At 44.4% G+C, this 27730-nt stretch overlaps 1 protein-coding gene across 1 annotated transcript in view; it reads right to left on the bottom strand.

Moving 5' to 3' along the window:
* The window catches only part of LOC144791923 (caspase-7-like), a 204575-nt gene that overhangs the window by 32692 nt on the left and 144153 nt on the right, over positions 1-27730 (bottom strand). The window lies entirely within an intron of this gene.

Genomic DNA, 27730 nt, shown 5'->3' with positions numbered 1-27730 from the left:
CCAATTAGGCATAGTCCAGGGCCTTGACCCTACCTCATTGATAAAACTGCAGGAAACAAATGCGAGCCACAACGCAGTATTGGAAAGGTTGAGATGGCATGCTTATAACAAACACTTGGATAGGGCACAGAAAGAGGGGAAAGCTGGTGGTCTCTTGGCCTGGTTGATTATGGCAGAGACCCGCGGGTCACCAATTACCCAGCTTCGGGCGGAGTCAGGGGATCTAGTGTGTAAACCTGAGGAAATTTACACCGTTTTCCAGGAATACTATGAGAGACAGTACACTGCCCCATTAGTGGTCTCCCAAACACTTATTAGGGACGTTTAAGATCCCCTACAGCTTTGGACTGTGGACAGGCAGGTGCAGGAAGAATTGGGGGGCCCAGTGACTCTGCAGGAAATACATGTTGCCATCGTGGGCATGGTGCTTGGTAAAACGCCAGGATCCGACGGCCTCCCGGTAGAATTTTATAAGAGATATGTTGCCCACCTAGCGCTGCGTCTAGTGACACTCTATGCAGGCTCTCTTGGACTTGGCAAACTTCCCGATACTACCCAGAGCACCATAGTCATTCCCCTCCCCAAAACTAAGGAGATGGGTGCCCGGGTGATGGATTTTAGGCCTCTCTCCATGCTCAACCTAGATTTTAAAATTCTTAGTAAGGTCTTTGGCGGGCAGGTTGGTTCCCCACATGAAATCCCTTATCCGCCACAACCAAAATGGTTTCATTCCCTTCCGTAGTACCTCCTACAATCTTCGTAGGCTTTACTCCATCCTCTTTCACTCAGATACGACATCCTGGTGACGGGCGGCAGTACTTTCAATTGACCTGGAAAAAGCATTTGACACAGTCTGCTGGAAATACTTGTTTGAAAACATGTTGCGCATGGGCCTTAGGAGCAGTTGGGTGAAGCGGGTACAACTCCTCTATGAGGCGGCTACAGCGCTGGTGAAAATGGGTAAAATTATTCCCAGGCAATACTAGACCCCCACAAGGCTGCCCCCACTTCCCTCTCCTGTTTGCATTAGCAATTGAACCGTTGGCTGAGAGAGTTTGCTAGGGAGGTGTGGGAATGGGCCTTTAGGTGGGTGGGCAGGTCCACACTATTTCTCTTTATGCCGATGATCTGCTGATCTACCTGGTGGAGGCAGTGATGGGCACTGCCTCAGCCACTCAGCTCTTGGAGGGATTTGCATGCATATCAGGCCTCCAGGTCAATAGAGCAAAGACGTTTTTGTTCCAAGTGGCGGGTCCCAGGCCTAAACCTGAGACCTTGATTGCTGGCATTAATTGGTCACCCAGAGAAAGAAACTTGGACAAAGCCCTGCGATCTCTTAGATGCTGTGTCTGTTTTGGTGCACTTTGCAACTGCCCATAATAGCTAGGATCTCCCGGTCTAAAATGGTTATGTTACCCGACTTCTCTATTTTTTGTTAATCTCCCAGACCTGATGCCCCCAGGGTCGTTTTGTTTGCTGAATTTCCTATTACGCGACTTGGTGTGGGGAGATGGGCAAAGGAGAGTGTCCCTGAAGACTCTACAACGTCCTATGACAAAAGGCAGGTTAGGGGTCCCACATTCTGAGCTTTAAATGTTAGCTGCTCAAATGCAATGGTTAGCACAGTGGTTGGAGGGAGCGAACAAGGACGATGTCTGCCTATCAGAGCCTGGCACAGGCCCTAGCTTATTACTGATTAAATTACTGGACCCGTCCATTACTGTCCTGTACTGCTCGATGCTGAAAGCTACAGCCTTAAAGGCGTGGAAAAGATGTCTGACTAAAGTGTGGGGATCCCCTGTACTGGCGCTGATTGGCCTCCCACACTGGAACCTCGAATTATATTTTCACTCGAACAGTTGGCACCCTGGACGGCAATGGGTTTGGAGATCGTGAGTGACTGTTTTTTTGATAATGTGATGATCCCTTTTGGGGACCTAATGGAGGATAGTGGTCTCATGAGGCCTTGATCCGCACCTTTGGGTGGCTATGGGGAAGGGGAAAGAAAGAACCTGAAACCCACCCAATGCTGCATGCATTGATTGATCTGGGATCCCTGGGACACCAGGTAAAGTGGTTCTACACTACACTGTTCTCTGCATTGCTTGATCCTCTGACTAGATTGCAGGAGAGATGGGAGAGGGCTGGTGACCGGGAACTATCGGACGTAGAGTGGGGGAAAATCCTGCAATACCCTAAGAAGATCTCCCGTAACACTCGCTTGAAATATAGGTAATTCAATTTTACACACATGACCTATATGACACCCCAAAGCCTCAACATCCCTCTGGAGGACTAGTGCATAAATGCCCACGGTGTGCCCAACTAGATGCTGGTTCCATTAATATGACATGGGACTGTCCGTTCATGCGTACAATTTGGGAAGCAGTCTTATCAAAGATCAAGCGCCTTGGGAAGGGAGTTGGCCCGCACGGTGCGGGTCTGCTTGTTGGGACTTTTCCTCCGACCGCATAAACGCAAGGTCGGGAATTGACTGATAGATTGACTATGGGGTTGGTCAAGCGGAGAATTGCACTAGAATGGAAGTCAGCTATCGGACCTCAAGTGGCAGGATGGAACGTAGACGTGATTAGTTGGGCTGGAGCTGAGCGGAGAGCGCGACAGTGGGAGGAAGTCTGGGGAGTGCGGCAACACCCTGTAGCGGAGTTATGGAAGGAAGCATTGGCAATGTGGGAGACACCTGCACAAACAAGTGGAGATGAGGAAGGGCGCGAAAGTGAGTAGGACTTACAGGATGCAAGGAGTTGTAGTATTCACATCCCAACAGTGAGTTAGTAGGTTAGCCCATGTTTTGGACTGTAAAATTACTCTTAGTTCACCAGAAGAAGACTGAAGAGTGAAGGATATCTGGGCAACCTGAGTAACCTTTCCAGTTCACTCGGGTGCCCACATTGTGGCTCTGTAATTTGAGTACTCCAAGCAAAACACATGCATTTACATACGTGTTAAACCCTTCTGCATAAGTTTCAGTTAATGTTAACAGTTATTGTTACTTTCTCATGTAAGCATGCAAAACAATATCATGACTTTGCAGAGTGGCGAGTCGTTACCCACTTAACAGCGGCTGAATAGAATAAGAATTACTTAATGGAAAAGGTATAGATTTGTCTGGGACTAGGCCATATTAATACGAAATATCATGGGGTAAATGAATGTATTATCAAGAAGTTGGACAAATACTGTGTGAACCTTAAGTAGTATAATTTGCTGTAGCCATGCACAATGATCATAAATGTAATTGGAACAAAGAGTATATTTGTATGTTATATACGAAACTGCTTCATAGAAAATGCCAATAATTCTTTTTTTTTTAGTAATAGATGATGCTGGTTATGTTGTTGTTATTAATCTCTCAGCTTCCTACCACCAGTTTGAGTTGCATCCTGATTCATGTCACCTGGCTTTCTTTATCACTATTCTTAGATAGTAAGGATATTCTACTGAGCTGTTTGCCCTGGCTTTGGCAGCTGCTGATTATTAGTCCATGACACAGAAAATTCTCAAGGGACAGAATAGAGCATCTTTCTTCTAAGAAGACCTACCGATCTATGGTAATGATGTTGAAAAAAACGCCTTTATTCAGAGGACTGTTCTTCAAAGATTAAGGGAAGCAAGATTGACTGTGAAGATGACTGCCAAATTTATGTAACATCTGTCTGTTACAGGGCACACCATTTCCAAAGATTGCATCAAACCTAAATTTGACTTAGTTGTAGCAGTTATAAAAGCAATCTTTCCAAGGCATTGCAGAATATTACGGTAAATTTATAAAAAAAAGGTTTGCCTCCATTTTTTATCCTCTTAGAAAAATCTTAAAGAACAGAGCCTACTTTGAAAGGAGCTAAAGTTTCCATTTGACATTGAATCATGTTAAATCTGAGAGATGTAAAGCACCAACATTAGAAAGTTCTGAGGAGACTAAATATACCATATTGACCATTGATACCAGGCCTAAAGGTTTGGGAAGCACTTTTAGCTAATAAGTGGATCTAAAGAAAAGGTAACTGCATTTGTGTTGAGATCACTCAAAGGTGCAGAAATCAATTACTCTGGTGTAGAGAAGTTCTACTATTACTACCAGGCAATAATCCACCTAGAATTATTTTTCTGAGGTATATCATTTGAAGTAAGGACTGACTATAAAGCCCTAATTCACAGATTCACCACCAAAGAGGTTTACTGCACCACACACGCATTTCTATGTGGTCTTTGGGGTTGGAGAGTTTCAACTTTAGAATGGAGCTACATAAAGCACCAACATTAGAAAGTTCTGAAGTGACTAAATGTACCATTTTAACCACTGATAACAGGGCTAAAGGTTTGGGGAGCACTTTAAGCCAATAAGTGGATGGGAAGGAGAAGGTAATTGATTTTGTAGTCAGATCATTCAGACGCATAAATCAATTACTCTGTTGAAGAAAGATTCGTTCTACTATTGCCACCAGGTAATAATACAATTCAGATTATTTTCCTGGGGTATATCATTTGAAATAAGGACTGACTATAAACCCTTAATTCACAATTCTCCACCAAAGGAGTTGAATGCACCACATACGCATTTCTAAGTGGTCTTTGGGGATGGAGAGTTTCAACTTTAAAATTGAGTATTTCTGCAGAATCAGCAACATTGTAGCTGATTTTCTCTCCAGGTTGCCCATGTAAAGTAATGATATACTAGATTAACAAACAGATAAATATAGTCCTTTCTATTCCGTCTGTAGGTATAAGTCAGGAAGGATGGATGGAATGTTCAAGTGAAGACAATAATCTGAAGATGGTCAAATAATTCATAGTAAATGTACAGCAAAAATATACACTTTAAGGTGAAGAACTTGCAACATATTTGGAGTGGAGGAATGCATAGAGTTCACTTAACAAAAATTTACTTAAAGGATCTAAGGTTTTAGTACCCGCTGGCATCTGGAACAGAATAGTTGATCTAGCCCATGAAGGTCATCTTGGCAGAAGCATGATTAAAAGTTGATTTAGAGAACACCATTAATAGGCAGGTCAGGATACTGTTGTAGAGTCAAAAGTAAGGAACAGCAGGGATTGGGCTATTAGTAATGACTGTAAAGTAACAGGAAAAGTTCCCATTTCTGCGGTGTCAGTTACTGATGAACCTTGGTACAAGGTTCACTTAGACATTGTAGAATCAATTGAAGGTCTGGGTATAGTAGATGGTAGGCTTATTTTTGTTCTAATTGATTACTATGCATGTTGGGTTATTACACACAATGTTTATTGACCTCTACACAAATGTTGATAGGTTACTTGTCTGATATATTTATTGGTTCTTGAAATCCTAGTTACAAACAAAAGGGTAGAATTTACATCAAGCAATATGAAAAAATGTCATCCAAAAGTTGCCATTATTCCGTATAAGACAGCATTATATTGTCTCAGAGCTAATCAGCTTGTAGGGAGAATCAACAGATGAATACAATATTGTTTACAATTTGTCAGGGTTAATGATATCTAAGGTGGAAAGGTGTTATCAGACTGGTTAGGGCATATAGAACATCATTACATTTAATTACTGGAGTTCACCTTTCACATCTTTAAAAGGAATATGTCCTGGTATGAAAATTATGCCATAATGGTTATTCCAAAATCAAATTGTGCATATCAGCCGAGGTGCAGAAAGTGGATAAAGTACCAAGGTCAATGTGTACCCAGATATAATAAGAGTCAAGGAGTAAAATGTATGAAATGGGAGGTTGGAGATATATAACATGTCAAAAGACATGGTAAAAAGATATCTGCTTAGTCCCACCTGGTAAAAATGTAATAAAATTATACAGTGGACACGGGTAGACCATGGATTAAGTTGTATATAGTCCACAGACAAAGGAGTTTCAACAATTTTGTACAGCTTGGACTTGAAAAGTCACTAGAAGGTCAAAAAGAATGCCCACATTGGCTTGAAGTTGCTGTAGGGGACTATTTTGCACTGACCTTTTTAGTTTTTTGTAAGGGAAAAACTGTGCACTGGTTTGGTAGTGTAGGGGGGGCTGGTTTTAATACTTTTACTTCATTTTCTTCTGTGTTGTTTGAGAATTTTGCTAATCTTACCGTGGGGCCTCAGGCTACAGGCTACAGCCAACCAGCTATTATTACTAGGCATTGGATAGATAGATAGATAGATAGATAGATAGATAGATAGATAGATAGATAGATAGATAGATAGATAGATAGATAGATAGATAGATAGATAGATAGATAGATAGATAGATATGGAAACATCTGTTGTTTATGTGTTATATGTTTTTTACTGAAGAATCTATTGATTTAGGGATTGGACTAAATGCGAAATGGGATTTGTTTGCATTTTATTTTCTTCTGCAAAGTGTTAAAGTATTTTAGAGAGGTAATTTTATATGCCTTGAGAGGTTTGTGCAGGGTGAATTTTTTAAGTTTAACATAACATTTTTTGTTTTTTGCATTGCTGAATTATTGGTAGGGTTTCCTTTGTTTTAGCATTCCTCCTTTCTTTGCTGGCCATGTGTCCATTTTTATGTCTCGCTAATGCAGTGTATGCATTGTCTCTTCAAGACATGCTATATCTACTTTATGGGCTTTTAGCACGCCCATCGCATTTAATTGGTTCTTTCATGTGCCTTCTTAAATTCCTTACTATTGAGTGGTAAATCAAGGCCATTTGTCCCTATTTTTGGTTAGTTGTTCCCTCCCATGGTGACTGACCTTGTTACATGTCTCATTATGCTTCTGTCCACTTCAGGAGTAGGATTATGGAAGCAGCATAAGAATTTAACCGTTGGTTGGGTTGAGGCGAACAAGAGTTCAACACCTGATGGTAATTAGGAAGGGCGGGGAGCTTGGTAAAATAGGTTTTCACTGATAGATGAAGCGCACATTTAAATTCAATATTTGTGCTGTGGCACACTTGAAAAGGAGCATGTCATAACTGGTGGAGAAGCTCGTTCACACAATTGGTATTTGCGACATGGACTGATGGATGAAAAACGCATGTCATGGTAAGCGTAAATGTCATCAAAACTGTTGGGTGTTAGTTAAGGGAATATTGCCTAATATTAAAAGGACGATGTTACATAGCATATCTCATAACGTCACAGTTCTAGACATGGGAGCCCAATTGGCATTAAGTGTATTTTTGTCAAATTAAATTAAGGAGTATAAGATGTGGTATGTACTAGTTATCCTCTTGAATATTCTGGAGTAACAATATATCTATGGTGATTATTTATATGCACAGTATAGATGATGTTGGGTTAAATATAATTACTTTGTTTGCATTATGTTTTTAGATGCCCCTGACAAAGAGATTTTTTAGCCCGAAAGGCAATGAGTTCTTTTTAAATATACATCATGATATGTGGAACCTACCTGTGCCTTGAAGTTTTGTTCGAATATCTTTGTAGCAGAAAGTGTATGGACAAAATGAACTGAAGTAACAGTAAAATAAAGGATGAAGATTAAAATGGATAAAAAATAAAAATGGATAAAAGGAAGATAAACACGGTTGAATTTAAGTCATTGGATTCATACTGAGTTCATGGCTGTGCAACTTGGTGGAGCCTGTGAAAAAGTTTCCCCAAGAATTGTTTTGACTGCAGTGCAGGAGGTGAAGTGCAGAACAAGTTTGCACGCTAGCAAAGTGAGAATCAGATTAAACAAGGACAAGTAATGAGAGAAAAACGGAGTGCATCTCCCCACCCTTAATTATTAATATAGTCAAAGCCACAAAGCAATGGATGAAGGATATTTCAGGATCCTGTGTTTGGCTTATTGGAACAACCTTATTGTGTAGGACTTTCTCAAAAAAGAGGATGTAGTCAGCAACATACTGGCTGCCTGCCAACAAATCTGGACTCATTTCTGTAATTCCTTTAAAGCCCATAAGCGGGAGAGGATCATTCAGCGTTCTACTAGAGTACCAGTACATATCATCATGTTATGTTATGTACTATCTCTTCTATAGCGCACGTCTATCCCGAAGGGTGTCCCGGCGCTTTGGCAAAGAGACCTGAAACCGAAAAACATAACACGGCAGCTCACAGTGGTCACAGGAATTATGAAGAAAAGAGCCAAGTCTTCAGCTCCCTTCTAAAAGAAAGGAGACTGTTGGCTTTACGAAGGGTAATAGGGAGCTCATTCCAGCAGCATGCCGCCAAGTACCGGAAGGACCGTCCTCCCATCCGGGCACGTCTAATAGACGGTACATCGGCTTTAGCCAACCCAGCCGACCGCAACATCCTCCGCGGCGCATAGAAAGCCATGCGCTTCCTGATGTAGTTCGGGCCAACTGAATGAAGGGCCTTAAACGCCAAAGTAAGAATCTTAAATACGATTCTTTGAGATGGGCAGCCAATGCAACCTTTTAAGCAGATCCGAGGCTCTTGCTCTCCGTGGAAGGCCAAAGATAGCTCTTGCCGCTGAATTCTGCACTATTTGCAGCCTGGCCAACAAATATTTAGGCAATCCTGAATATAGGGCATTGGCGTAGTCGAGTCGCGACCCAATTAACGCCTGAACAGTAATTTTTTTGTACTGCAAGGAAAGCAGTGGAAGGAATTTTCTGAGCATCTTCAGGATGCCGAAGCATTTCCCGGACAACCCAATGATATGGGGTCTGAAAGAAAGGTCGTCATCGCACATACCCTACCTAATATCATACAGGAGGATAACAACCTACTACATGTTGCAACATTATTTTGATAACTACAGACCAATCACTGACTGTTTCTTTTCAAAGAGGAGGGGATGCAACTTGGAAAAGCATGACCATAGAGATGGACAAATGAGGCTAGTCTATATCCAGACATAAATGCTACCTGCTTTTGAGGTTCTCACATGGGAAGTCAGCAAGGAGGACAGTTCGATGAGTCAAGCAATCCCGTTGTTGCATCCACGACAGGATCAGTTGAAAAATGTGAAAAAGCTTTCAAAAAGTATTTCCGGTGTGAATAAAGAAGCAAATGGGTTGGTTCTGAGCTCAGTCCTTCACTTAGCTGTTAATACAAGGCTGCAAGGAGAGATCGTGTCCTCCAGAAGCACATATGTGTCACAATACTTGATCCATGCTACAAAAAATGCTGGCCACTTTAATTTATTTTGTAGAAGGGGATGTTTCACTTTACAAGACTTGGATTCTTGATCAATTGAGAGACCTGGAAGAAGAATGGCTGGAAGTTAGAGCCATCAACCTCCAGAAAGTGAAGTACTATTGTCTCACGGTAATCACCATCTACACCAACAACAGAAAAATCAGACTCAACCTCTGCAATAGCTTGGTTTCTAGTGGCAGGGCTTAAGTCACGTGCAGATGGACAATCAACAGAACGCAAGCAAGTGGCAGCACTAATGACCATTCAGAGGTTGGTCCAACACTATCTGAATGACCAAAAGAGGTCTACCTAGATCAAAACCAATTGGCCTATTGGTATGGAAATATGGGACAATTGTCAGAGCTCAGCAGGCTGGCAACAAAGTATCTGGGTTGTTTGCTAGCCAGTGTGTCTTCTGAACGTGTGCTCAGTGCAGCTGGTCCAGTTGTCACAGTCAGAAGGACCAGTCTCTCACCTCAAAATGTGGAGAGATTGACCATGATTAAAATGAACTAGCACTTCAAACAACAAGATTACACTTTTGCTGAAACAGCACAGGAGGAGGATGAGGGTGATTGGTCAGACTCAAGTGTGTTGGCTGAACAACTTATGGGGGAACCCCTTGAGTTTGACTAAATAGGCCATACCAGACCTTTCATACATTACCTTTAAAATGCTTTCCAAAGAAAATTAAAAATATAAATTATTCACATGTATGGAGTGGAGTTGGACCAGTGTGCACAGACGTAGCCTCCTCATTCATCTAAAGCCCTATCCTTCTTTTTTTCATTTGCTAGCTGGGCTGCCAGTAAAGAGCAATAATTAAACAAGGCTGCTATCGTTTGTTGCTTCCATGGGTGAAGAGAAGATGCAATAGACAAATGTGAACCATGCTTAGAAAAGGTAACTAATATTGCACAAATCAGCTGTATATAGGGTAAATGATGATTTGTGTGGTGGCAAAGAGGGTATTGCTCTTCTCATCCATCAACACTATAGTCCTATCTCTATTTATCACATTTGGGTTGGGATTCAGAGTCAGGATGGGACTACCCCAACAGCCAGAAGTAGGAAGGTAATGCCTATCTACTTCAATGTGAAATTCAACTCAAAAAGACCTACTCTATCCTATGGATGGAATAGAGGTGCGTTGATTTGGGAAATTCCAAGTAGTGTGACGGCTCAATTGTCAAACTCCTCTACTAAAGCGGTTGTGGTCTGGTTTTGGTCTGGGGGGACTGTCACTGGACACACCTCACATGATGAACACACTCAGCTAAAAGTTATGACAACTGAAATTTGGGAGATTGCTCATTCAGAGACATGTAGCTACTTGTCTGGTATTGGTGGCAAAATATTGTTCTCATTGTTCAGTTAATCGCATATGACTGCACCAGCCTATGCTCTACACTCTTGGTCCTCAACCACCATGAAGCTTACCTTCTCCTTTACTCTACTATATTAATAGTTACTTTTTTGCATTTCACAGGCCTTTTCTGCTTCTACATAAAACAAAAGCAAAAGCTCCATAATACTCCTGCTTACAGGACCAGTTCAGCCCTTCACCCAGTGGCGTAGCTGGACCTACTGCCACCTGGGGCGGCCCCTTAGTTTGCTACCAGATACAGATATGGGGGGTGGTGGTCGACAGACGACTTGTTAGAGTGGGTGGCAGCAGATGGACGACTTGTTCTGGAGCGGGGGTGCCGAAAGACGACTTGTTACGGAGGGGGTAGAGGCTGGAAGAGGTTGCAGAGAGACAACCTGTTCCGGCGTGGTGGGGGTGCCAACAAATAACTTGTTCCAGGGTAGGGGAGGACTGGCGACCAATGGATGACTTGTTCTTGGGGGAGGGGGATGGTGGTAGTCCACAGACATTACTTGCTCATCTCCGCCATCCCCAAAAACAGTGCTGCCCAGAGCAGACCGCCCATGCCTCTCCCCTAGCTATGCCACTGCCTGCACACAAGAAGGTTATTCCGAGAAGAAGAATACCGATGCACCATCTATTTTGTCATTTATACAGTTTCATTGTTTTTCCTTAACAATTTGTATAACTGTGTGAGTTCCCCCTATTTAGTATTTTTTTGTAACCTAGGTAACAGAACAATTAGATATCTTGGGAGTTTGGGGTTAAAATATGGTAACACTATCCTTACTTGCATTGTTAACGCCTAACAACATCAAAAGTTTTACAAACCCTAATGCCGGTCACCTGTATGATAGGAGTGTCTCACCTTTATGCGCCGTATCTTTTGGCACGGTCTACCTGTCATCACCACACGACTTTGATCACTGACTAGTCCTGATCCCACGCAGAGAAACAATAAAAAGTCCTTGAGTCATTCTCAACCTAGAGATCCATCTAGTGGCCAAATTTAGCACTGAGGATCTTCCTCTTTAAGCTCCTCACTGTCAACTCACCTAAGTCAGAGCTCTTACATTTGCTCCTTCCCTCAAAAGAATTCCAACCTGCGAACCCCATTCCATCCCACTCTTCCCCTACTCAGGACCTCCCAGTTACCTCCATTCTCTGGCATGGACCTACAAAGTGCTACTAAAATCATCATGGAACCCTCTGGCCTTTTTGCTCATAAAATCATTTACCCCCAGAATCTATCAAAAAAGCCTCGAAAACCCTAAAACACAAACTCCTCAAATCCCATCCAGAAACAATGGTCTTATGACCCCTACTTTTGCACCAACAAGAGAACAATAATTACCAACCTCATTTTCCACTCCAACAGGCACGCAGGTGCTACAACTAGAAAAAACCCACATGGTCTCAAACTATGGGTAACCCCATCTTCGACATGCAAAGCAGCAGTCACCATCTACAACAATGGCATCATAGTCATTCAGGCATCAGATGGCTACATTAAACTATTCGAAGAATTCTTTCCACTCATCAAGAAAGCAGTATCAACCTCTTACTCCTCCGTTACCCCACCCGGAGCTACCTTATTTGATATCCCCAACTTCCCCACTTCCACCATGAGCGTGGTAACCACTGGCCACCACACAAGATCACGGACTCTTTCCCACATCAAGAGTAACCATCCCTGATTTACACAATTATACTTCCATCCCCATCTCTACCTCCCTACCTCCCAAGGAACCTCTGTCTCCTCCGAAGGCAAGTCCACTTATAACACCCAATGGCATACCGTTAGCATTCCCCAGCACCCATCTCCCAAGCTCTCCCCATTAAAATTCAGGCGGTAACTCAACCCACAATCTACCCTTTCTCATTCCTTCTCCCAAACACTTCTGCACCCCGGCCCCACCCTCACCTCACACTTGTGTCCCCTTGCCCTTTTCCTCAAGACCTGCCAAACGCACCCTAGTACCTCACTAGATTCTAAAGTGGGTGAGATTACAAAAAGCCTACAAGTATGGATTATTCTTCCAGATATGTTCTTCTTTCAGTTGGCTCATGTACAGGCATGCAATACTAGGGGCAAAAGTACTGCCCATAGAAGTCCCATGGAACTGTAGGAAAAGCTGAACTTCGTACCTGAAAAACTTCACAGTGAGAGCCATACACATGAGTGTCATGAAATAATCCACCGGTGTTTCCCAGGGCCAGTCTTGCGAGCGCAGTATGTTTTCAATTACACGCTGACATTTCTTTTGTGGAATACTGGTATATAGGACCTCCACATTCAGACATATCATAGTTTCTTGTATGGGATTGTATTCAAAATCTGCTAAGATATTTAGCAAATGTTTGGTGTCTCTTACATACGGCCTGATGACCTCTGGCTAACACTCTTGCAGAGACTGACTACAGGGCTACCCCTTGATCCGCAGTCCCAGAGATATTCTTTAAACTTCGCAATAGGGTAAGATCATGTGATGCAGTAAGTAAGATGGACAGTAAGGTGACAAGATACAGGTAATATCTACACCCGAAAGTATGTGTGTAAAGGTGCAGGATGATTATGAATGGGTGCAGAAACACTACAGCAATATTTACCTCTTTTCCACTGTTTGGGTGGTGAGATGTAAATTGCGTTACCACTCAGAAACAGAAGCTACCTGGGATATCGCTACACCCAGGATGCATGTCGAATTCACGAACATACAATGCATGTTGGATGAACGCACACTGTAGCGCCGATTCTGAATTAAGCTTCTGGGTGATATAGGCGCAGCTCGAGTTGGAGATATGTGGTAACACCAATCAATGTTTCTTTTACAGGCGGACAGCATATCCCATTTTACTGGTTAATAGATAAGTATACCACTTACCGGTCCCAATAACTGCAGGTTTCTGGACTTTATATTAAAATATAGGAAATTCCTATTCACATAACCAAGGAGGAAAATCCAATTGCCCTGAAGAAAGCCCAGAACCCAGGCGGGCCTATCAAAAAGGCTGAAACATGTTGGCAGCAGGGTCATAGGACCATTACCTCCTTATTTTCACTTTTAATATCCCTACAACTCTGCAAATAAAGGGATACCTGGTGTCAGAGGGGGGGTTTGTAAACTTTAAACCCCCTGGCCTATCTCTCCTAAGTGCTCCCTGGAATATGGATGAGCCCACCCTGACCTTGAAGAGTCAGTGTGAACCCGATGATGAAGCATAACACTACTAGAGTGTGTGAGGTTTATTTAACAAAAAGGAATTGCTTCCTTCCCTGTGTCTGAGCGGATGGTGCCCCACTAGCTGAGAATAGTGCCCCGCCGTCTCCATATCAGGTGGGATGCTTTTTTGGTTCAGGTAACCTAACCTTCTCCTGAGTCCTGACTCGAGATTTTAGTAAGCTTAGTTTACATTTTTTAAATAAATTTAATATTTATTAGAACATTGGAACGTTGGAAGCTCTATTGAAAACAATTGAGTAGCTCCGGGCTTATAATGGCTGGTATAAGCCCGGAGCTCCAACATTCCAATGCTTCTTTATGGCTGTGAACAAAGGCTTCAGGGAGCCTGAGGGGATTTCAATCCCCTCGCCGGCCCTGAAACCTTTGTTCAATTTATTAGAATATTCTGCCCTCTAGTGGCAGAATATTCTAATAGCCTTATAGCCCTTCGTAGCAGGGCTATACATGCTGTCAAAGTCCCGCTGCCTTCTTAAAGTCCATCGCCTTCGGCTCGGGCCTTTAATAGCCGGTATAGCTGCTTTGGCGGGCTATAAGGCTATATTACTATGTCCCGAACTTGCTTAGAAGTTACTATTGTTAGTTATTGTTTGCAATATGACTTATTTGTCATGGTGTTTGGACCTCGGTCTTTGTTTACCCACTAACTCTGTTTTCTTCCTGTCTTGTTGCCTGCTTTGGATTATCCTTGGGAATAATCCTACAGTTGGAGTTCGACTCCTTCGGAATAGTTTGGAGTGGGAGCTCGCACTGTGATGTCTTCCCTGTTGGCGCTAGCCCACTACTACCAGCAGCGTTAAGAAAAGCTTTTTTAGAAACCCTGCAATAAGGTTTGGGAAGATTGAGAGAAATAGCAGACATTGCTTAATCTAGTCAGGTAAGAGGAACTAGTTAATAACTTAGTACCAAATGTGTTCTTATGAAGGAGAGATAAATAAGATTGGTATTTTTGCGTTTAATAAATAAGATTGGTATTTGTGTGTTTAATAAATAAAATTGGTATTTTTGTATATGTTTTTGGCAGACCCCATTAGTGGTCAATAGTTACAGAGGCTAGCACAAGGGCAGTAACTAAACTAGTATACCGTATTATTGGGTGACTGGGTCCTGCAAAACCTCTTCAAGCAACAAAGTGATACAGAATTCAATTAACCAGTTTTCTGTTCCCAGTGCCACAGTAGTGGTGTGATACAATTACTAGACTGCAGGAGGAAGTAAGTAACCTACTGAAGAATAGATTGTTGGCAAGAGACTTTAGGTAGGGAAAGTCTAGGGGGAAGAAAAGTGGATGTACAGTATAATGTTTGAACATTATAGAAAACAGCTTCTTGTCTCATTCTCATCACAAAAAACACAATGCTGTGCTTTGCTAACTAGCAATGGAAATACAGTAATAAAGAAAAAAACAAAGCCCATTTATTTATTTTTTACATGTGAATCTCCCTCTCTTCACCCACGACAGGCCCACCCCCTCCCCAAGCCAAAAAATCCAATATATACCATTCACCCTAACTTCCTTCCCACCCTCTCCACCCACAACAGACCTTCCCACCAAAGCAAATGTTCAATAAAAAGGGCTTTGTGGGCCCCCAACTCAGTTTTAACATCAGCCACCTCCCAGGTGAGGTTCTGGGGCCCACGCCTGAGTAGCGTCATCTTATGCTTGAGAAGGGCAAGCTTGCGGAGGCGCGGTGGAGGGGGCTGTCAGATGATGAGGAGGATGGAGGCTGATGGTGTTCTGGCCGGACGTGGACCCTGGCTGCAGGTGGTGGCGTCGTAGGCGTTGTCGAGGCTGGTTTGGAAGCCGCCCTGGCTGGCAGCCCAAGGAGCTGAAGGCCTGTGCCGCCGCCTCTTTCTCCTCCAAGACCATCAACCTGCGATTTTTCCACTGCCAGGGCCTCCCACTTTTTGTGCCACAGCTGGGCAGCTATCTCCTACCGAGCTGGTAGTTTCTGGACAACTCAAGCAGCAGGAGTAGCTATATCAAAAAAGTAAAAACAAAAACATGAGTGATGATGCTCAGCGCAAACACTTCTTCATAGTTGTCTATAGAGGCACAGTAGAAAAACATTGCTGGTTTCTTAGGGCCATTGGAATTTATTTTGGATGTGTTGATTAGTCACAGCCTGAGCCAATTTTATTCCACCCAATCATTACATAATCCAATAGCACTGACTGCAAGGAATCAATTAAGCCAGAACACCAACATAATCAAAAAGTGATTTTAACTTGAAGGATGTCATAGTGAAACTGAAAAGACAAGCTATGTGTATTAATAAATGAATTAGCTGCCATTAATGAGTAAGGCCTATATATACTTGACTATGCAACATTAACGGAGCCATGTGGTGGTTCTCCTTACCCTGAGCATGTTTTTGGGGAAGCTGTAGCAGAGATGATGGGCTCAAAATACCATCAAGCAAGACCTGTTGGAGTTGAAACACGATGGTGGTGGTTGTGGTGGAATTTGCACAAATGCAAATAAAATCGTAATTGAGGCAACTGGATCTCCTGGAGTGGGGTGTTGTGATCTTTTGGTTTCTTATAAAAACGAGGGATGGTCCACCCTCGACCTGGCACCCACCGTGAAAAGAGCACACTACTACGGACCATTTGGTGTTTGAATACCACAATCCTGTAACACCAAATCCTCGGCGAAAGAACAGGTACGTAACCTCAGATGTGCAGTTGAAAAAGTGACAAGTGCTTTATTGCATCTTCAATGGCAAAAAGTCAAATTAAATAAAAATCATATGGCGAGTGCCCAGCATTACGTGTTTTGACTGCGTTACCACAGTCTTGATCACGTGACAAGCCTGGGCATTTTGAAACAATAAATAGTGATTGGGTGAGATTACCATAGGTCACTCCTCTTATCAGATAGAGCTAAAAAACATAGTTCACTTATGTAAACCAAAATCTCAGACCTTATAAATATTGGTTATACTAGATAGTAATATATCATACATGATGTCATTGAAACCCTATAATAGGTCACAACACAGGAAAAAAACCCTACTGATTAATAACATTAAATTGAATGAATAATTAATGTGTACATCTTTTTACAAAGTGGCGGTTTTCCTTGATGTGTCTCATAAAACACAGAATCAATTAAAATGAACATCTAAATTACAGTCTACGATTCAATACTGGCTATCCACATAGTTACGATTCAGAAAAGGGGGTGGTGATGAACAGAGTGTCTGAATTAAGCAGACCACTCTTACCCAGTCCAAAGATCAGGGCTTGATCCATCACCGTTATTTAGCTCACTGCCCCATCCCAGCTCAGAACCTGGCTATATGCAAATTAGTCTGTCCCTGGCCCAGTGCATCATGGGAACAGGGCAGACCAAACTACCAAGCCAATTCTTCACCAGAAAGGAGACAAGCTACCGGGGACCGGTTTCTGGCATTTCAGCCTCGTCGGCCCGGCTTGCTTGAATCCTGATGGAGCAGTGAGCAAGGGACTCATGTCTGAGTATACCCTGCCACACCTATAGTGGCCAAAAACGATTCAGAAAAGGGGGTGGTGATGAACAGAGTGTCTGAATTAAGCAGACCACTCTTACCCAGTCCAAAGATCAGGGCTTGATCCATCACCGTTATTTAGCTCACTGCCCCATCCCAGCTCAGAACCTGGCTATATGCAAATTAGTCTGTCCCTGGCCCAGTGCATCATGGGAACATGGCAGACCAAACTACCAAGCCAATTCTTCACCAGAAAGGAGACAAGCTACCGGGGACCGGTTTCTGGCATTTCAGCCTCGTCGGCCCGGCTTGCTTGAATCCTGATGGAGCAGTGAGCAAGGGACTCATGTCTGAGTATACCCTGCCACACCTATAGTGGCCAAAAACGATTCAGAAAAGGGGGTGGTGATGAACAGAGTGTCTGAATTAAGCAGACCACTCTTACCCAGTCCAAAGATCAGGGCTTGATCCATCACCGTTATTTAGCTCACTGCCCCATCCCAGCTCAGAACCTGGCTATATGCAAATTAGTCTGTCCCTGGCCCAGTGCATCATGGGAACAGGGCAGACCAAACTACCAAGCCAATTCTTCACCAGAAAGGAGACAAGCTACCGGGGACCGGTTTCTGGCATTTCAGCCTCGTCGGCCCGGCTTGCTTGAATCCTGATGGAGCAGTGAGCAAGGGACTCATGTCTGAGTATACCCTGCCACACCTATAGTGGCCAAAAACGATTCAGAAAAGGGGGTGGTGATGAACAGAGTGTCTGAATTAAGCAGACCACTCTTACCCAGTCCAAAGATCAGGGCTTGATCCATCACCGTTATTTAGCTCACTGCCCCATCCCAGCTCAGAACCTGGCTATATGCAAATTAGTCTGTCCCTGGCCCAGTGCATCATGGGAACAGGCCAGACCAAACTACCAAGCCAATTCTTCACCAGAAAGGAGACAAGCTACCGGGGACCGGGCCGACGACGGCTGAAATGCCAGAAACCGGTCCCCGGAAGCTTGTTTCCTTTCCAGTAAAGAATTGGCTTGGTAGTTTGGTCTGCCCTGTTCCCATGATGCACTGGGCCAGGGACAGACTAATTTGCATATAGCCAGGTTCTGAACTGGGATGGTGCAGTGAGCTAAAAAACGGTGATGGATCAAGCCCTGATCTGTTGACTGGGTAGGAGTGTTCTGCTTAAATCAGATACTCTGTCCATCACCACCCCCTTTTCTGTATCCACATAGTTAGCTCTTAAAATAAAGGGAAGGTCATTCAAATAAAGTGCTAGGTCAAAAAATTAATCAATGATCATTTCATCACATGTAGTAAGCTATTATCCTACATAGCTAACAACAAAGATTGAGTATTAAAGGGAGCCATAGATGTGCCTTTTACATGTACATGAATAAAGTGCAAGTGCACTGTAAACATTTGAGGAAAGTGCAAATGATATGGTAATAGTAAATATATATACCTTCTCATATACATATATAAAAGAAATCCCATATGCCTAGTGGTAAACTCTATACATATATATTGAAGTGCAATATTAATAACATTGCCACTAGTGCACATAAGTAGATGTCAAGTAATGTAGAGCACTAACTGGAGAAAGTGCAGGGTGCATACAGTAAAGATTAGTCAGAAGATTAAAGATACAGTTCGATAAAACCCCGTTAACACCAGCCAAAACCATGTAAAACCAAGAAAAACCTAGTGAAAACCAGGTAAAACCATGTAAAACTAGGTTAAAAACACGCTAAAAACCGGGCTCTAAAAAAACCATAATCTTAAAATATTCTATGAGGAATACAGAGCATCATTAATATTTAAGAACATCAGTCTAAAGGAAGTCTACCCCTGTGTTGAGGCCGTTCGGCATTCTGGTATCGAATGTTAGAATATACTGAGATTCCAACTGCTGAGTTTTCTTTTCTCTATTCCCGCCTCTAATTGACTTGGGCATTGAGTCAATTACAAAGTAACTCAAGTTGTTAAGATTTTTCTGATGTACAAGTTTAAAATAGCAAGCGATTGGATAACTTAAATCAGTGATGACTACACCTCGAAGATGTTGCAGTATATGATTGAATACTTGTAATTTGGTACTGCCCACATATTTTAAGTGGCATGAACATTACAATACGTATACTGCAAATGTTTTGAATGTGAACATCCCTTTGATCTTAATAGGTCTAGGTTCAAATGCTGTAGAGTATTCTGTAATGTTTTTTCCGAACTTACACGCTCGGCATGAGCCGCTTTTGAATAAACCTGTCGTATTTGATAACCAATTGCTAGAGACTGAAACTTCTGGACTGGTTTTGACAAGTGCATCCCTCATCGAGGGAGCACGTCTGAACGTCAAAGAAGGTTGTTCTGGCAAAATTTGTGACAATGTCAAATCAGTCAATACTATAGGCCAGTTTTTGAGTATAATTTTCCTCACTTGTTTTCCCTGGCTACTATAAGTGGTTATCAATCTTACTGTGTCATTCATTTCAGACAGGTTACCTAACCTCTCTGAATCATTATAGGTGATATTAGTAGTGATGTTCTGTAAACATATCCAATCACTCTCAGCTTAGGAGGGCACTCAGCTGGAAGCCTGCCACCAGGCTTGCATTTATTGCTCCTCACAGCATCCCAAATTTACTTTACTGCGCCTGACGCGTTTTGATGCAGGGCAGCATTTTCATCATAGGCATGCTCAAAGATACGTGACAAGAAGTGATCTTTTATTTTTAGTTTCATGCATAGAATTATTTCAGCCAAGTGCATTTAGTGGCATGATGGGATATATATAATCCCTGTTATGAGCCTCATGGTTTCCTTAGTAGGGCCCCGTACTTTTCACTTATTTTACCAGCATGTGTCCTTAGTTGGTTTTAGTCCTTCGTGAAGAGCTAAGTTTTTAGACTTCCAGCCCTTCAAAGCAAGGAAGTTCATTGCCACAACCCCTCTATTCCAAAGAGGTGGTGCTCCATCCTCTACGATGGGGCCGCCGCGGGTAATTTAGTTAACCAATCGCCCTGAGCTTGGAAGGGCACTCGGCTGAAAGCCTGCCACCTGGCTTGCATTTATTGCTCCTCACGGCATCCGTCACCTAAACTTAACTCACCGACGATCATGCTGCTTGACAAAAATTATTTGGACTTTCAGAAAGCAAAAATATTACTCATCAAGCCCCATAACCTCAATATCTAGTAGGTCGAGAAGGTCCTGTTCCCTGTCTAGGATGCCATCCCAGCGGTGAAACAGCTGCTGCTGGGGGCTGTCTACCCCGATCATTCCAGAGTTGGGGTGGGGGAGCCAACAAATCAGCTGGGAATGCCAAGATAAACCAAAGGTCAGGCTTGGCACTAAGAGCCCATGCACGAACCGAGCATTAAAAATATTTGACACGTAAACCATGCAACAAACAACATGTAAAATATGACAAAGTCTCTTTAAAGTTTCAAAAAAGTGCATTTATTTAACATGCAGAAGCATTTCACTTTTGTTTTTTTCAAGAACAGCTTACAGAATATTTAAGATTTTTTGTTAAGATATTAGTGAAATGGTAATTACGAGGGCTTAATTTCAATTCATCATTTTTTTGCCCCACTATATTACTCTGAACTGAGACCTGCCGTGTAAATTAGATAGTCCTGCTCCAATAGCAACAGTCTAGCTTGAACTGCCAACCAGGCTCTTTTTGAATGGGAACGCCAATCACAGGGTGGTGTAAGCCTTTTTAGGGCGAGCTAGAGTTGCGCATGCGTAGCATGCGGTCTAGCTCGCCAACTATTGTGTTCAGTTTCCTGGGAATCTGAGACAGGATTCGGACACGCGCCGATTGCACCTCGTGGGCACGCACGGCCGGCACATATCCTATCTCAGATTCCCAGGAAGTCGGCCATGCCGCCATGGAGTCGCGCGCGCACACAGCCACACTCTCACACACACACACACACAGGCAGGCAGGCAGGCAGGCAGGCAGGCACGCGCGCACACACACACACACACACGAACACACGCACGCACCCCCCTCCCCCACCACCAGCACCACCACCACCACTCACGGGCTCACACGCGCACACACAGATGCACACAAACACACATATCCCCCCCCTCCCTTCACTCACCGTGCTCTTTTGTGGCGTCGCCTCGCTGCGCTCCTTTTCTCCGGCGCATCTCCACACGCGGGGCACTTCTCTTGATTTTCACGCTACCGCGGGCTCTCCCTCCATGATGGGAGCCCCGCATCAACGAGCAACACCGGCCTCTTCCGGCCGCGTCACAGGCCCCACCCATGTCACGGGCAAGGATGCCTGACTTCCTGTTTTCGCCCCCGCCGGCAACACTTCTTCTTCAGCAGTGGCGTAACATGGACGGGCTGCTTGTTACCCTTCTCATAGTGCCTCTGTTTCAGTCTAAAGAGTGGCAATTCTGCGTGTGTAATGAGAATTCAGGTTATATTTGGCCTTTAGTAAGTCTGTGAGGAGAGTGGGCATCCGCGTAAAATATTATGCCGTTGTGCATAAGTGCTGTAAACTTTTAAATTGTATTTTTGCACTTTTTACTGTGAAACTACTTGAAGCTGCTTTACCTGCACTTTTCTGCCCTCGTGGCCTCGTTCCGCCCCGGCTTGTGCCGTTTGTTGCGGAGGGCCAGCTCGAGGAGCGCACTTCCTGCTGGCTGACACCACTTCCGCCCTGCGCTGAGTCTTTGCAGGTGAGCGGTCTAGTGCTCCCTCCCCCTTTAGTACTTAATGGCGGCATGGAGGAAGCGCAGCGGACGAGCGCAGCGGGAGCGCCGACTTCGCGCCGAAGTCGCGCACAAGTCAAGCCCGTCTGCGCCCGTCCGCGGCCGACCGGGCCTAGGGCCTTGTCGTAATGCCCAATGCTTCTCCTATTCCTCCACCGACCTGTTGAGACTAAAGACAACCGGGCCTATCCCTGCCCGTACCGTTAAGGCGGCTCAGGAATGTGGCATTTTTGTTCCCTCTGATGTCCCTGCGTTAGATCCGTTGCACGCTCCTCCTCAGGCCCCTTCCTCAGCACTACCCCCGATCCCTGCCTCATTACTTATTTACTATCTCAATACCCGCTCCCTCATTCGCCACCAGCTTGAGATTTTTCAACTGTTGCATCTGAGCAGCATCGATATCCTTCTTCTCACCGAAACCTGGATCACAGAGGACTCAGGTCCAGACGTCCTTGCTGCAATCCCTACGGGATATTATATCATGCAAGCCAACCGCCCCGGTGGTAAAACGGGCGGCGGGGTAGCAGCTATTATTAGCTCACAACAGAAATTCTCTGAGATCACCGTGACTGCCATTCCTAAAACGGAATGCTTAGCTCTTAAACTCTCTTCAGATAAGTCGTCTTTTATTTGTGTTATTGTTTATAGGCCCCCTGAACACATGCCTCTTTTCCCCCAGCTTTTCAGCGACTCTATAGCCCAACTCGCGATTAATCATGCCAATATCTTGGTCATTGGTGACTTTAATTATTGGCCGTCTGCAGTTCACGAAAGCCAATCTTCCTCAGAATTTTCTGACTTACTAACTAGCATGAATTTCTCCCAGCATGTCCATTCCCCTACTCACAATAAAGGTCATATCCTCGACCAAGTTTGGACGTCCAACCTTGCCATCTCCCCTCCTGATGTTCTACCCTGTTCTTGGTCCAACCACAGCCTTATTTCATTTCATTTGCATCTTCATATTTCACGCCCTCCTCCCCGTGCCAAGAATCATCTTGCCCGCAATTGGAAAAGAGCAAATCTACCCGACTTTCATGCCACTTTGGCTGCCACTGCACCCTTGCCATCGAACTCACCAAATGATCAAGCCGATCATTTGGACGAATGGCTCCGTCTTGCCAGCAACAAAGTGGCCCCTTATAAAAATATTAAAGCTAAGCGCCTTCATGACGCTCAACGGTGGTTCACGGACCAACTCAAAACCGACAAACTTGCTCTGCGGCAAGCGGAACGGCGCTGGCGACGTAACTATGACCCACAGCTCAAACTCCTCTATGTCAACTGTCTAAAAACGTATAAAAAATCGATCTTGACAGCCAAAACGGCCTACTTTTCTCAAAAAATAATGGACTCTCATAGTAAAACCAAGGATATTTTTGCTATTGTTAATGAGCTTTCCCTCCCGGATAGGGTTACCCTTCAACCCCAACCCACTCAAACCCTCTGCGACTCACTAAACTCATACTTTATTGATAAGATTACAGCTATAAAAAATAATATTCCGACTCCTGCATCCCCCCTTCCCCCTTCCCTCCCCCCCAGGAACCCGAATACCCTGTCGGAGTTTCCTCCTATTTCCCTTGAGGAATTTTCCTCTCTTCTTTTCAAAGTCAGCTCAGGTTCCCCTAACGATTGCTGTCCCCCTTTGATTCTGAGAGAAGCTTTCCTTGCCTGCCCGGGCCCCCCACTGGCACTACTTAATAATTCCCTTGCTAATGGGGAGGTCCCCTGCTCATTCAAACAAGCAGCTGTTCTACCTATTCTAAAAAAATCAAATGCGGACCCCACAATTTTAAGTTACTACCGTCCCATTTCCCTCTTGCCCTACTTAGTTCTTTCATAGAGAAATCTTCCTTCCTCGACTCCCAACAAGCTGGTTTCAGACCCCTCCATTCCACTGAGGCGGTCATTGTAGCAGTTATGGACACCCTCAGGAAAGGGGCCGATAAAAACATCTCCCAGGCCCTTGACCTTTTAGATCTCTCGGCTGCATTCGACACGGTCGATCACGCCATCTTGATCGACCGTGTCCACAATGCTGGCATTCAGGGGGTCGCCCTCAACTGGCTCAGATCATTTCTTGACCAGCACTCCCAAGCGGTTCATTTGTCTACTTTCTCTGCACCTCTCACAGCCCTCTCCTGCGGTGTCCCCCAAGGCTCAGCACTATCCCCTCTTTTATTTAACTTATATTTGCAACCTTTACTAATATCCCTCCGCAATTCCCCCATCACAATCTTTAATTATGTGGATGATCTTCAGTTAATTTTCCCCATTGATTCTTTCCCTTCCACCTGTCTTAATTTTCAGTCCACTATGCTGACTATTGCTGAGTGGATGTATCACAGCCAATTAAAATTGAACCCCGCAAAAACAGAACTTGTACTTGTGGGGGGTCCCACTAACCCCTGGAACTCCACTTTTTGGCCTACCTCCTTGGGGTCGGCACCTACCCCCGTGAGAACAGTGAAAAGCCTGGGGGTGATCATATCTGAAGACCTCTCAATGAGACCCCAAATCAACTCGGTCACTTCATCCTGTTTTTTCCATCTTAGGCGGATACGCAAAATCAGCTGGTTTCTTACCAGGGAGGCCTTGATCCAGGTCGTCATTGCTCTTATCACCTCCAGGCTCGACTACGCTAACACGCTGTATGCGGGCATCCCCGCATGCCACCTCCATCGGCTGCAGCTGGTGCAGAATCAGGCTGCCCGCCTAATTTTCCGCCAGCCTAAATACCAGCATGTCACTCCTCTCCTTCGTAGTCTTCACTGGCTCCCGGTCTCCAAGCGCTGCACCTTTAAGCTGGCATGTTCAGTCTTTAAGGCTCTCTCCGAGGCAGCCCCAGCTTTCACTTCATCCGCCTTGACTCGCCACACTCCTCTCAGAGCTCTTCGCTCTGCATCTCTCAACCTCCTGGTGGTCCCCAAATTCAAACGCAAAAAACACGGTGGATTGAGTTTTTCTGTTTTGGCCCCCTTCACTTGGAATTCCCTGCCACCTACACTTCGTCTCTGTCCCAGCTATGACTGCTTTCGCAGTTTACTAAAAACCCGGCTCTTCCAGTCTGTCTATGAATAACCCCTCCCACCCTGGATTACTGTACTTGTCAAGAGCGCCATGAAACCATTGGTGAAAGTGCGCGGTATAAATAATTTTAACGTAACGTAACCTGTGTTGCAGTCACACAGCTCTTTTTAAAGTCTGCGCAGTCCTTTATCATGTTTCCCCTGAGGCAGGCCTTCTTGGCCGCCGATAGCATTTGCATAGAGGAAACTGTGTGTGTTGTTCTCTAAATATTGACACAAATACTGACCTAAGCAGCATTTGTCATTATAGTCCCTGTAAACTATTGTGTTAATGGGCTCTTGGCCCAGTGGAGGTTGCAAGAGATTAAGGTCTAAGTCTGCAGTGATTAAGTCATGATTAGAGGTGCTGTTTGCGAGAATTAAAGACTCCAGCAGTTTAGGGGCCAGTGCTGCTGCCACCCGTTCCTGTTCTGCTGGGTTCTAGCAAAGCATTAGGACTAATGATGTCGGATAAGATGAACTTGTCCCGGGGCTGTTTGGCAGTATGGTTCCCAGACTTTCCAAGATATGGTAACGGGACCAATGTCACGTTACAGTCCCCCCACCCTCCCCTCCCCCTCCCCATCGCAAGTTTAGCTGTTTTACAGTAGTGGAGTTGTTTGGATAATAATGTGAAGAGATCCGTTTATCTTCCACAGGCGCATATATGGAGCCAACAATCAGTGACTCACCCCAGATCTTGAATTTTGTGAAAACCTACTTTCCAAGTCCGTAGCTTACGTGACGCCAGGGCCTTATGTATCCAGATGGCCACTCCGTGCGTCCTATCGTCTAGATGGGTGGCGGGGTGTGTGGGAGGCTCTTTTGACTTACTTACTTACTGGGGGTGGAGGCGGCTATGGGGTGATTGCTGGAAGCTACCCCTTACATTGGTGTGATGCCGGCAGGCTGATTCAGCGGTGTGCGCCGAGCGGGCAGGGGCAAAGCAGCTGGCACTGCTGCTAGCTCTTTCTGCTTCTCAGCATCCGGAGTCCCAGAGGTTCCTCTCTCTCTGTTTAGGTGGTCTCCAGTGCTCATCTGGCTTCATACCCAGACTACATGGGAAGTGCTTCTTGTTGTGCCTGCGGTCAGGCTGTTTTTCCTTGGCCAAGGCACAACAAGCCAGGAGCTGTATGAAGATGGTGCCATGCTCCTCGGAGTCTGCCCCCCCCTTTACGAAGATCTTCGTTTTGAAAAGTTATCTACTCTTTCACCTTTTTAGCCAAGCCCAAGATTTGGGTGAGCAGATTTGCCTCATCTCGTAGTTTTTTCTAACAGGTATGCTATGCGCAGTTGTTTGCTTTCTGTGGGTCCTCAGAATAATTCAAGATCAAAGTCAGGAGGCTTTAGGCTGGCTTCTGGCTTTATGATCACATTACCACCTATATCTTGTCTGGGGAACTCCACCCTCAGCTTGTTGCACATCTCCTTGTCCAAGGGATTATCCATCTTTTTCAGACCTTACTAAATTCAAAGTCTGACTCCTTCCCTGAGTTACCCTTTGGCTGCTTAACTAATGGTAGTTTTTAGGTCTCGACCTCTGCCAATGCACTTGCGCATTGCAGATGTCGAGATTATAGAGTTGAATCCAGGAAAGCTAAACCAGGCGGATTGCGCCGAGTGCATGTGCCCGTGCACACGCTTGCCATTTGCTCCCCAAGCCGCCTGCCTCGCATCATTGCATCAGACCCGCCACAGCAATGCCGAGAGCTTACGCGCCTGTCCTCTTTCTATTGTTATTACCAGCACGCACTTAACGTCGCCCGAGCTTCCGGCGTCTACACAGCCCAGACGCTTTCCTTCACAATGTTGGCCGCTACTTTTACACTTGCGGTAAGATGCTTTTGTTACTTTTTTAAACCCCCACTTGTTATTTTTAGTTTAGCGATTTTAACTTTAATCACTAACATTCTCCGTTTGCCTTTAATGTGTCCTCATTACATTGATAGGATTATACTCTGGCCCCTTTAAGACTCCTCACATTAGACATTACACGTAATGACGATGCAGTTTCACTGTACGCGTACGGGTTGCAGCGGTTAAACAGGCCTAAGTTGCTTCTTGGCATGCGTATAGCAATGTACAACTTGCACAGTGTAAATGGTTTATAAGTTGTCTAACGCTTTAAAAAAGAAAGTATATTTATGTCTGTGCACCTCACAATATTACATCACATTGTAGTATCTTGTATTTTGCCATTATCCCGCTTTTTATGTGCTTGTTCTCTCACTCGCCCTTTCTCTCTCTCTCCCTCTTCACAGCCCTCTCTCTCATTAATCTTCTGCTGTCTCTGTCTTGTTAATAAAACATGCTGATGTTTTCTTTCTTTCTACCCTCCTTTTCTCTTCTCACATTTTCTTCTCCCCTTCTATGTTTTCTCTCCCTCGCTAGTCGCTACGCCCTTCACCACCTTTCTTTTTGTCCTTCATCTCATCTTTCATTCTCTGTCTCGTTATCTTTCCCTCGTCTCTCTTTCCTTCCCCTTCCCTTTGTGTAATTTCCTCCGGTTTCTTTCGGTCTTGTTTGTGTTTGTTTTTTAGACACGGAAAAATTAAGTGATTTGCCCAGAATCACAGGGTGCTTGCTGCTCAGTTTCAAAATCCGCGGCTCTGGCGTAAGACATCCTACGATTTTATGCAAGAGAGCAGAATCTACTACAGATTAGACAGGGACTCTTTCCACTTGGCTATGATTTCTGTCGCTTGCTTTCCATTTTTTTCTCCC

The sequence above is a fragment of the Lissotriton helveticus genome, chromosome 11 (genome assembly GCF_964261635.1).
Source record: "Lissotriton helveticus chromosome 11, aLisHel1.1, whole genome shotgun sequence".
NCBI lineage: Eukaryota > Metazoa > Chordata > Amphibia > Caudata > Salamandridae > Lissotriton > Lissotriton helveticus.
This window is presented reverse-complemented; position numbering and strand designations above follow the sequence as displayed.